The following is an 11,788-nucleotide window of genomic DNA, read 5'->3' on the forward strand; positions in this document are numbered from 1 at the left end:
AGGCTTTAACCCACCGAGCCACCAAGGCACCCCAAACCATCAATGTGTTCTGACAAATGTATACATCGGTGTAATACAAACTGCTCTGGAGATACATAACATTACCATCTCCCCAGAAAGTTCCTTCATTTCTTTCTCAGTCAAACCTTGTCCTATCCTGATGTTTCATTTTTTTCCTTACTGTAGTTAAATTTAATCTGTTCTAGAGCTTCACTCAGATAATGTTTTTCAGATTCATCCATGCTGCGTGCCTCAGTTCTTTTCTGTTATTGCTCTGTCGTATTGTACGCATCCATTGTCTGAACACATCACAGGTTGATTACCTATTGCTCCATGAATGTACACTTGGACCATTTCCAAGTTTTGGCTCTTATGAATGAAACTGCTGTGAACAGTTTTGCGGCACTCTTTCTGTGGACTTACACTTTTATTTTATTTTTTTGAATACGAATGGATACCATTTTGAACTTTCTGTGTATGTGTGTGTGTGTGGCTGTGCTAAGGATTACAATATATATCTTTAATTTTTATTTTTTAATTTTTATTATATTATTATATTTTAATTTTTATTTTATTTTTTATATATACAATATATATCTTTAATTTTTCATGGCCTATGTATATGGAGCTAAAATTGTTACTATTTTGAGAAAAAAAAAGTCAGAACCTTGAAGGTTTTGGTCCTTTTCCCCTCCATGTTTAGTATTTATGCTGTAGTTGTCATATGTATTTCTTGTACATTTTCTAAACCCCACAATAAATAGGATGTTTTAATTTTTGCTTTAGTCATGTACTTTTTTTTTTAGATTTTATTTATTTATTTGACAGAATGAGATCACAAGTAGGCAGAGAGGCAGGCAGAGAGAGAGGGGGAAGCAGGCTCCCCACTGAGCAGAGAGCCTGATGTGGGGCTCGATCCCAGGACCCTGGGATCATGACCTGAGCTGAAGGCAGAGGCTTTAACCCACTGAGCCACCCAGGCGCCCTAGTCACGTATCTTAAACAGACTAAGAGGAATATATATATATATTTAAAACTTTCATATAATTATTTCATAATAAATGAGATATATGTATACATATGTTTATATGTATACATATATGTATACATGTTTATTTATATACACAAACATATATGTCTGTATATGTATGTACATGCATATATGTATACATGTATGCACACATGTATACATGTATGTGCACGTGTGCATATGTATATATGTATATACACAAACATATATATGTATATATGTGTTTACATATAAACTTATGCATATATGTATACATATTCATATATATGCATATTTATGCAACATGCATATACGCAACACACATATGTACATGCATATATGCATACACACATGTGCATACATACATGTATATATGTATATACATGTGCACACATGTATATGCAACATAGACATATATGTACACACATATATGTATAAACACAAACATATATATGTATATATATGTCTACATATAAACATATGTATATATGTATACATATTCTTATATATATATCCCATTTATTTAACACGTAAGGTACTATTAATTCCTTCCTGAAGATTCAAGTTGCAATTTGGTGTCATTTCTTTTCAGTCTGAATAATTTCCTTTAACATTCTTGTAGTGTAGACCTGATGGCAATGGATTCTCTTAGTTTTTATATATCTGAAAACATCTTTATTTTTCCTTCACTTTTGCAGAATATTTTTGTTGTATAGATTCTGAATAGATGTATTTTTCTCTTTCTGTTCTTTATTTTATTTCATTAGAGAGAGGGAGAGCATGTGTGATTATAGGGGCAGGGGAAGGGGAACAGGGGCAGAGGAAGAGGGAGAAGGAGAGAGAGAAAGAATCTCAAGCAAGCTCCATGCCCAGCATGGAGTGACTCGGAGCTCCATCTCACTACCTTAAGATCAAGACCTGAGCTGAAATCCGGATGCTTAAGTGTCTGAGCCACTTAGGCACCTCTTTTTTGTTCTCTAAAGATGTTGTACCATCTTTGGGCATCCATTTTTTTCTGACCAGAAGTCAAGAGTAATTCATATTATTGTTGTCCTTTAGGTAAGCTGTTGTTGTGCTCTGCCTGCACTCAAGATGTTTTCTTTACATTTGGCATCAGCACTTCAACTGTCATGTGCCAACGTGCATTTTTCTTTGTATTTATCCTGCTTAATTTCACTGGGTTTCTTGAATCTGCAAACTGACGTCTTTCTCCAAATCTGTAATTTGTTGGTCATTATAGTTTCAAAACCTTTTTTTTTTTTAAATCCCATTTTCCTTTCTCTTTTACTTTTAGAACTCCAATTACATGTATATTAGGTTTTTTGATACTGGTCCTCTTCTCCCCCAATCACTTTTCCCCCTTTGTTATTCAGATTGGATTATTTCTATTCATTTATCTTCAAGTTCACTGGTTCTTAATCCTGTTCTCTCCTATCCTCTGTTAAACCTATCCAGTGAATTTTTTATTTCAGATGCTGTATTTTTCAGTACCAGAATTTCTATTTTTCTAAAAAAAAAAGTCTCTATGTCTTTACTGAAATTACTTGCTTGCTCATTCATTATAAACCATTTTCCTCGCCATCATTGACCATAGTTATAAAAGCTGCTTTAAAATCCTTATCTACTAATTCTAATAGTTGGGTCATCTTGGGGTCCATCAATATTGCTTGCCTTTTCTATTCAGTATAGATGACATTTTCTTATATCATGATATGACTAGTAATTATGGATTGTGTTCTAGATACATTTTATAAGTTATTGGATATAGAGGCTCTGAATTCTGTTATGTTCCTCTGAAGAGTCTTGATTTTTTGTGTTAGCAGCATTTGATAGACTCAAACTCCAAACTCTCTTTCCTCTGAGATCCCAATGGAGCTCTGATTTAAGCAGATCAAGGTGAGATTTTAGCCGTTGGTGGGGAGGAGGTCTGAGTGGTAGCTTGGGGAAAAATTAGGAATGCAGTTCAGAAACAAAGGTAGAGAAATGCCAAACATACTATTTTATTATTGCAGTATTTTGGTTCAGGTCAACATATCTCTTTCCATCTGAACCTCCTAAAGCTTCACTATGTCTACCTTCTTCCCTTCCTCCTTCTGTTCCAGAATCACATGTCACCTTCCTCATCCTAGTACTCAAACCTTAGCAAAGTTAGATCTTTTCTCCTGTTCAAGGACATTAAGGATTACATAAACACTTGTAGGCTGTCTGGGAAACATAACCACAACCTGTAAAATTATGAGTTCTGAACATTTAGAAGTCAGCCTCTGAATGAAGACTGCCCATACTTTAAAATGCAAACTTCTAAGTTTTAGCTCGGTGGCAGGGGTTGATTCTGTATTCCATCCCCTTCTTTCACCAGGAGCTCCTGAGAGGTTATCTCTGTTAGGGCCTGAGGCTATAACAGCTGTAGTTGGTTGCTAACTTGTAAAATAAATTAGTTTTCGGTTCTCTTTTTAAAGGGACATTCTGTTCTAAAGTTCTGTGCCTGTGTTGATTTCTCTGTCTATGGTACAACTTGCTAGACCATTTTCAGTTCTATTTAGGTTTTCTTGTGTTACTAACAGTGGAGCACAGAACAATCAGTTGGGTTTGGGATAATCTTTGCTGTTATTTTAGCCTACCAAATCACTCCAGCCTCTCAGCAGATGGATAGCCCATCTGCCACGATGGCAGAAAATTGATTAAAGAAAGACCCTTTAGGTAGGATGGAGAGATGTGGTCTTCAGTTCTATTCAATTCAGACATTCCTTTGAGAGGAAGACATGAAAAATTTTGCAACTGGAAAACTGGGACAAGAAAGAAACTTAACACTTCTTTAGCATTATTGGGTGGCTCAGTAGGTTAAGTGTCCAACTCTTGGTTTCAGCTCCAGTCATGATCTCATGGTTTGTGAGACTGAACCCCTTGTTGGGAGGGGGGTCCCGCTCAGTGGGGAGTCTGCTTGAGATTCTCTCCCTGTACCCCTCCCTGCTCAAATATATAAATAAATCTTAAAAACAAAACAAAACAAAAAGACTTCCTAACATTTCTATTATTATTTTGGAGGGCAGAATTTGGAAGATTATTGCTTCTACCCAGAACACTTACTTTCTTAAGCATTCTTTGATTTACACACATACTCTTTGGAACATACATTGGAAGCAGATTCAGTATCTTGTAAGAAAACCAGTTCTGCAGTTCTAACACCTAACTCACAAAACAGCTACATTAAGAGCTTAGTGTTCATGGTACTAAAGGGTTATTTGTTTTACTAAAAGGTTCTCTTAAGTGTTCCCTACAAATACCAAATTCCCTTAGTGCCTTTAAAATGAGAAGCACATTACAAAAATCATATTTAACAGAACATTTTGGGAACATACAAGGTGTGATTGTAAAAGATTATGGCTGATTTTAAGAAAAATTCCAGAACTTACAAATTCAAAAGAGTGGCGTTCCCTTCAAAGTATTCACTGTGTAGGTCTTCACGCTTACCTCATCTGGAATGGTGATGGCAGTGTCTCTCTCAGTGTGCCTGGGAAGAGTAAATGAGATAGTTAAGGAAAGCACACAGGTGCCATGAGTACTCAAGAAATAGTCATTTTTGTCTCCAGTTCCAAAGAGGACACAGTTACTCAAATCATTCATCACTAAACTCTAGTGTGAGCACTGTTCTCTAGGTCTCACTGATGGTTTATCTTTCTTTTATGGGTGAATCTGGAGTCAATCATGGAGGGTAACATGAGGATAGAGTGTGTCCATGCACTGGGACTTTTTTACTTGTTTTATGGGCCCCTTCACTTATTAATCTCACAGGATTCGTATGTATACATGTTTATGTTTTTACATGTCTCTCTGTATGAAGTATACATATACATATATAACATATACTAATATATGAATTTTTGATATATTTAATTTGGTGAAATGAAGGGTTAAAGGTGAAGCAAGTGCTGTGTTTCAACGGGGATAGGAACTCAAATGTCTTAATCTTTGCTGCAGTGTCAGCAAAGTTTAAAAACTCCTAATATTCAGTCATATCCCACAACAATGAAGTCAGAACCTACAGGAGGAGACATCAGCAGTTTCTAAGGTCCCCTCAGTTGATCCCAATGTGCAGCCAAGCCTGGGAATAGAACTCTGGGCTGGTGGTGCTGAGGAGGTCTGGATGCATGTTAGAACCACCTGGAAAGGGGCGCCTGGGTGGCTCAGTGGGTTAAGGCCTCTGCCTTTGGCTCAGGTCATGATCCCAGGGTCTTGGGATTGAACCCCGCATTGGGCTCTCTGCTCGGCAGGGAGGCTTCTTCCTCTTCTCTCTCTACCTGCTTCTCTGCCTACTTGTGCTGTCTGGCAAATAAATAAATAACATCTTAAAAAAAAAAAAAAGAATCACCTGGGAAGCTCTTAAAAATGACCAATGTGTTGGCCTTACCTTTCAGAGATTGTGATTCAGTTATCTGCGGTGGAGCTTGGGTATGGGGTATATTTTGAAAGTTCTCCATTTGATTCCCATGGCCAGCCCAGTCTGGGAACCTTACCAGCATCAGGAGCCCAGCTGGTAAGGTAGATGGGTACAGTGGGAGAGGAGGTGGCCCCGTGAGATGGGAGTGTCTGCTCAGTCTGATGGGAGCAGCTGCTGCTCAGATCCTTCCAAGAATGTGGGCCCAGCATTGCTAGATCTCCTGTTTTTCAAAAGATACTGGAAGTCTGGATATTTATATGGAAACTTCTTTTTTTTTTTTTACTGTGGTAAAATACACATAAGATAAAATTTACCATCTTAACCACTTTTAAGTTTATGGTGCAGTGACATAAAGTACATTCACACCATGCACAACCACCACCACCACCCATCCACTGAGCTCTTTTCATCTTTCCAATTTGAAACTTTCCAAATGGAAACTCCACACCCATCAAACACTAACTCCCCATTTCCCTCCCTGCCCCTGGTAACCACCATTCGACTTTTTGTCTCTATAAATTTGACAACCCTTAGGTCTTCATACAAGAGGAATCATACACTATTTGTCCTTTTGTGACTGGCTCATTTCACTTAGCGTAATGTCTGCAAGGATTATCCATGTTGTAGCACGGATCAGAATTTTCTCTCTTTTTCAGGATGAATAACATTCTGTTGTAGGTATAGGGCATGTTTTGTTTATCTATTCATCTATTAAGGCACAGTTGTGTTGCTTCCACCTTTGAACTATTGTGAATAATGGTCCCATAAAGAGGGGTGTACGCATATCTGAGTGATATGTTCTCAATTCATTTGGGTGTCATCTAGGAAAACTCACTACTGTTTTCTTTACTCTCACCCTACTACCACATGCACATTACTTCACTTCACCTCTGACACCACTTGTCTGGGTTTTTTCCCCCACACCAAGCAATTCTCTGTGACACCAGGTGGGTGTCCCACAATTCAGCCAAAATTTCTGATGTCACCTAGAGTTAGCATAAACCCTACAGGTTAAGAGCTCAGTGCCCAAGACTGCCCCACCCCCTGCCCTCCCCACCCAGTTGCAAATTTCACATTGTCACCCGGACTACTGATCAAGCAGCTATAAATCAGAGGTTCCCATGAACCCCTTCCAGGTTTGATCATTTACTAGAAAAACTCACAGAAGTCAGGGAAATACTTACTTATGTTTACTAGTCTCTTCTAAAGGATAGAAAACATGGTACAGATGAATAGCCAAATGTAGAGATATATAGGGCAAGGTCCAGAGGTGTCCTGAGCACCCAGGGATTTGGGGTGGCAGGTGGATGTGCTTGCCAAGCTGGAAGCTCTCTACATCCCATAGTTTTGGGAATCTTGGAGGCTTCATCAAGTAGTCTTGAATGATCAAGCCCCTCTCCCCATTCCTAGAGTACATAGGGGTTGTGGAGCTGAAATTTCCAAGCTTCTAAGCATGGTCTTTCTGCTGACTAGCTCCCATCCTGAAGCTATCCAGGAGCCCACTAAGATTTACCTCATTAGAACCAAACACACTCCTATCACCTAGGAAATTCCAGGGGATTTAGGAGCTCTGTGTCAGGAACTGAGTCAAAGACCACATATTAGAACAAAAGATGCCCCTAGTGCTCTTACCACTTAGGAAATTGCAATGGTTTTAAGAGCTCTGTGTCAGGAACCAGGGACCGAGAGCAATACATATATTTTCTATTTCACATGTATATACCCAGAGGTGGAATTACTGGGCCATATTGTAATTCTATGTTTAAGAACCACCATACTGAATGTCCTAATTTTATTGTTTTAATGATTTAATTATTTAGTGAGAGAGAGAGAGTGCGGGGGGAGGGGCAGAGAAAGCGGGGGGGGGGGAGAGAGAGAGAGAATCTCCAGCAGACTTCCCACTGAGCAAGGAGCCTGATGCAGGGCTTGATCTCATGGCCCTGAGATTATGACCTGAGCTGAAACCAAGAGTTGAATTCTCAACCAAATGAGCCACCCAGGCACCCCCAAGCCTCCTAATTTTTTTTTATTTTTATCTTTTTTTAAATTAATTTTTTAATTATTTTATAAACATATAATGTATTTTTAGCCCCAGGGGTACAGGTCTGTGAATCTCCAGGTTTACACACTTCACAGCACTCACCACAGCACACCCGTCCCCCCAACAATGACCATAACCCCAACACCTTCTCCTGACCCCCCTCCCCCCAGCAACCCTCAGTTTGTTCTGAGAGATTAAGGGTCTCCCCTCCTGATCCCATCTTGTTTCATTTATTCTTTTCCTACCCACCAAGCCCCCTGTGTTGCAGCTCCACTTCCTCATATCAGGGAGATCATATGATAGTTGTCTTTCTCTGACTGACTTATTTCGCTAAGCATAATACCCTCTAGTTCCATCCACGTCGTCGCAAATGGCAAGATTTCATTTCTTTTGATGGCTGCATAGTATTCCATTGTGTATATATACCACATCTTCTTTATTCATTCATCTGTTGATGGACATCTAGGTTCTTTCCATAGTTTGGCTATTGTGGACATTGCTGCTATAAACATTCAGGTGCATGTACCCCTTCAGATCACTACGTTTGTATCTTTAGGGTAAATACCCGGGAGTGCAATTGCTGGGTCATAGGGTAGCTCTATTTTCAACTTTTTGAGGAACCTCCATGCTGTTTTCCAGAGTGGCTGTACCAGCTTGCATTCCCACCAATAGTGTAGGAGGGTTCCCCTTTCTCCGCATCCTCGCCAGCATCTGTCATTTCCTGACTTGTTAATTTTAGTCATTCTGACTGGTGTGAGGTGGTATCTCATTGTGGGTTTGATTTGTATTTCCCTGATGCCGAGTGATATGGAGCACTTTTTCATGTGTCTGTTGGCCATGTGGATGTCTTCTTTCCAGAAATGTTTGTCCATGTCCTCTGTCCATTTCTTTTTTTTTTTTTTTAAGATTTTATTTATTTATTTGACAGAGAGAGTGATCACAAGTAGTCAGAGAGGCAGGCAGAGAGAGAGGGGGAAACAGGCTCCCTGCTGAGCAGAGAGCCCGATGCAGGACTCAATCCCAGGACCCTGAGATCATGACCTGAGCTGAAGGCAGAGGCTTTAACCCACTGAGCCACCTAGGTGCCCCCTCTGTCCATTTCTTGACTGGATTATTTGTTCTTTGGGTTTTGAGTTTGCTAAGCTCTTTATAGATTTGGATACTAGCCCTTTATCTGATATGTCGTTTGCAAATATCTTCTCCCATTCTGCCAGTTGTCTTTCGGTTTTGTTAACTGTTTCCTTTGCTGTGCAAAAGCTTTTGATCTTGATGAAATCCCAATAGTTCATTTTTGCCCTTGCTTCCCTTGCCTTTGGCGATGTTCCTAGGAAGAAGTTGCTGCAGCTGAGGTCAAAGAGGTTGCTGCCTGTGTTCTCCACAAGGATTTTGATGGATTCCTTTCTCACATTAAGGTCCTTCATCCATTTTGAGCTCTTTTCATGGGTGGTGTAAGGAAATGGTCCAACTTCATTTTTCTGTATGTGGCTGTCCAATTTTCCCAACACCATTTGTTGAAGAGGCTGTCTTTTTTCCATTGGACATTCTTTCCTGCTTTGTGGAAGATTAGTTGACCATAGAGTTGAGGGTCTATTTCTGGATTCTCTATTATGTTCCATTGATCTGTGTGTCTGTTTTTGTGCCAGTCCCATACTGTCTTGATGATGACAGCTTTGTAATAGAGCTTGAAGTCCGGAATTGTGATGCCACCAACTTTGGCTTTCTTTTTCAATATTCTTTTGAGCCTCCTAATTTTTAAATATTTGCAACTAATTCCGATTTAAAATGACAACAATAACAACAAACACCAGGGCACCTCCGATGGGTTGGTACATTATGGGCTCAAGACATTGGTACAAAGCAACACCTTTCCTTGAATGGTTTGTAAGGCCACAAGCCACTTCCCTCTGGGCCTCAGTTTCCTTCTCAAAATGAGGAAATTGGGCCAAATCATCCTTGGTTTTGTTTTGCTGAAACAGTCCAATATGTTGGAATCAATAAGATCCTAATTTGATTGTGGTTCTTTTTCTTGTTTGTGGTTCTTGAGCCTCAAGACCAGTGTTGGGCGTCCTGGTGCTCAAATCACAAAAGCCCACATGATCCAACTGTCTAGATAAGATAGGGGGAGTCAGAGCAGACACATTGTTTGGGTCCAACCTGACACAAGCAGGGTTTAAATCAGCCGAGATTAAACCTGTTTGCGCTGGCCACAAAGCAGTCGGTTTGCCCTTTTAAGGAAAGAATAATCTATTTTCCAGCCCCAACAAATTTCAACCACATTTGAACAGAAAAGATCACATTTCCAGGCTGTAGGTAAAAGACTCCTGTGGTAGTAACATGAGTCTTTGTGTGTTTGTGACAATTTCTTAGCAGGAGCTCCTTGTTGGCTTTTTGGAGGGATATGTAGGTCCAACCTTTTGAAAGTTTGTTTACTTATTTTTATGAGCCTCTTAAATGACTAATCTCACAGAAAGAAGGCACATAGCAGGCAGAATCCTTTGGGTTTTCCCAACGCACCTCTCCTTGTTTGTGTCCCTAAAGGACTTCAGTTTGTGCCTTAATAGGATTTAAAGAGGCATATAGCATCTCCAAACTCTTCTCTTTTTTTTTTTCCCTTCTCCCATCCTACTTTTAACTCGATTCTGATTTTTTTTTTTATAAAATTCTCACCAAGAGGAAACAGATTTTTACACTTTCCAAAATGCATCAACAACTTATTTTGTCATTTCATGGTCTCCGGTCATTCAGGATTCATGTTGGCAAGTGTGTTTGGTTTCTTTTGACTAGGGAGGAGGTGATCCCTGGGTGGAGAAAGCATGGGATGTGGGGCCAGGCTGGTGTAGGTACATATGCCAGCCAGCTTTTGCCATTTCCTTACCTTGTGACCTCAGACAGATGGGCCCTATGGTTAGGCATTTATAAAATGGGGACTATCTATTTTCTAGGGTTGTAAAAAGATTAAATTAACAATGAATGCATAGTACTGGGCTGGGGGACACGACACACAAGTCCTTAATAAGTGGAAGCCATTATTAATCAGCTTAATCCCTTTTGAGGCATTGTGAGGGAACACAGGGCCTGGGAGACTTGGATTGATTTTGTTACTAATCAGCCGTGTGATCTTTGGCAAGTGACAAACTCCCTGGGCATCACATTCTATACCATTTATTTAACAAACACATATTTGTTGCTGACCAGTAGGCAGGGCCTGCATTAGCAGGTGAGAATGGAACGATGAATGGGATATGCCCAACTCCTAGGAGCTCACCAGCTAGTTAAAGAAGACAGAGACCCCGAGGTTGTGGATGTGCGTTGGAAGGGCTTGCTGAAATGTTAGGTGGGGGCTTCATTACCATTTGCCTCCAGTCATGACAATTTTAGGCAGAGGGGCTCTGAAGAGCTTTAAAAGGTTTGGTTACCTTTTCCTAATTGGCATCACCTTCTGTGTGTAAGGAATGCTCTACTAACCCCGTAGAGAGGCAAAGGTTCCCCTCCCTGCGCATCACAGTGGAAAATAAGGTTTTGTACAAACCATTGTATATAAATATCTTGTTGGCTGGCTCCGATAAGAAAACCACAGTCAGTCCAGATGCTTTGTTATTTGCTTTGCAGCAACTTTGCCACCAAGAGTGACCGGCAGGGTGTCTGTGTTTCATTTCTGCATCTAGTTGAAAGAAAATCATTCTTTGTTAATCCGTTGTGTTCTAATTGTGAAACACCATGTTCAGGAAGAGTTTCAAGGCAGAAATGGCCTTGAGGTCTAGTTCTTTTGTTCTCTAATTTGGAAGGAAGGAAATTCTCTCACCTGAATTCCCCTATAGCCTGCAGGCATTGGCATTCTAAACAGCCTACACACAAGAAAACAGATCATATTTAAGAAGGGTCTTCTCTCTCTCTTTCTCTCCATTTACCTCTGCACCATTTGAGGGAATGTGAAAAACATGGGAGTCTCCTATTTTTTTTTTAAACGTTTCTAAAAAAATAAAATAAAAACATCAGCCTTTGCCTGGGGAATTGGCGCTTGTCTTCAGTGCTAAAAGGATGTTCTCTTCCTGTGCTTTGCATTATTAATGAGCTTTATTCTTGGAAGACCTAGCCACCCAGCCCAGGGGTGGCGCCTTCACCCTTTGGTTTCCTGCTGCCCAAAGGGATATAGCAATTCACTGAGTTCAGAATAGCTGCTTGATGGGGTGCTTGGAGCTTGTAAAGGGGTGGCTCTGGCTCTCTGGTCATTCCTGAGGCCCCCCAAGACCACTGTGCTCATCACAAATGCAGGAAACAAGGATACAGCATCTAAGGTAGG

Source organism: Meles meles, chromosome 9 (genome assembly GCF_922984935.1).
Source record: "Meles meles chromosome 9, mMelMel3.1 paternal haplotype, whole genome shotgun sequence".
Classification (NCBI taxonomy): Eukaryota; Metazoa; Chordata; class Mammalia; order Carnivora; family Mustelidae; genus Meles; species Meles meles.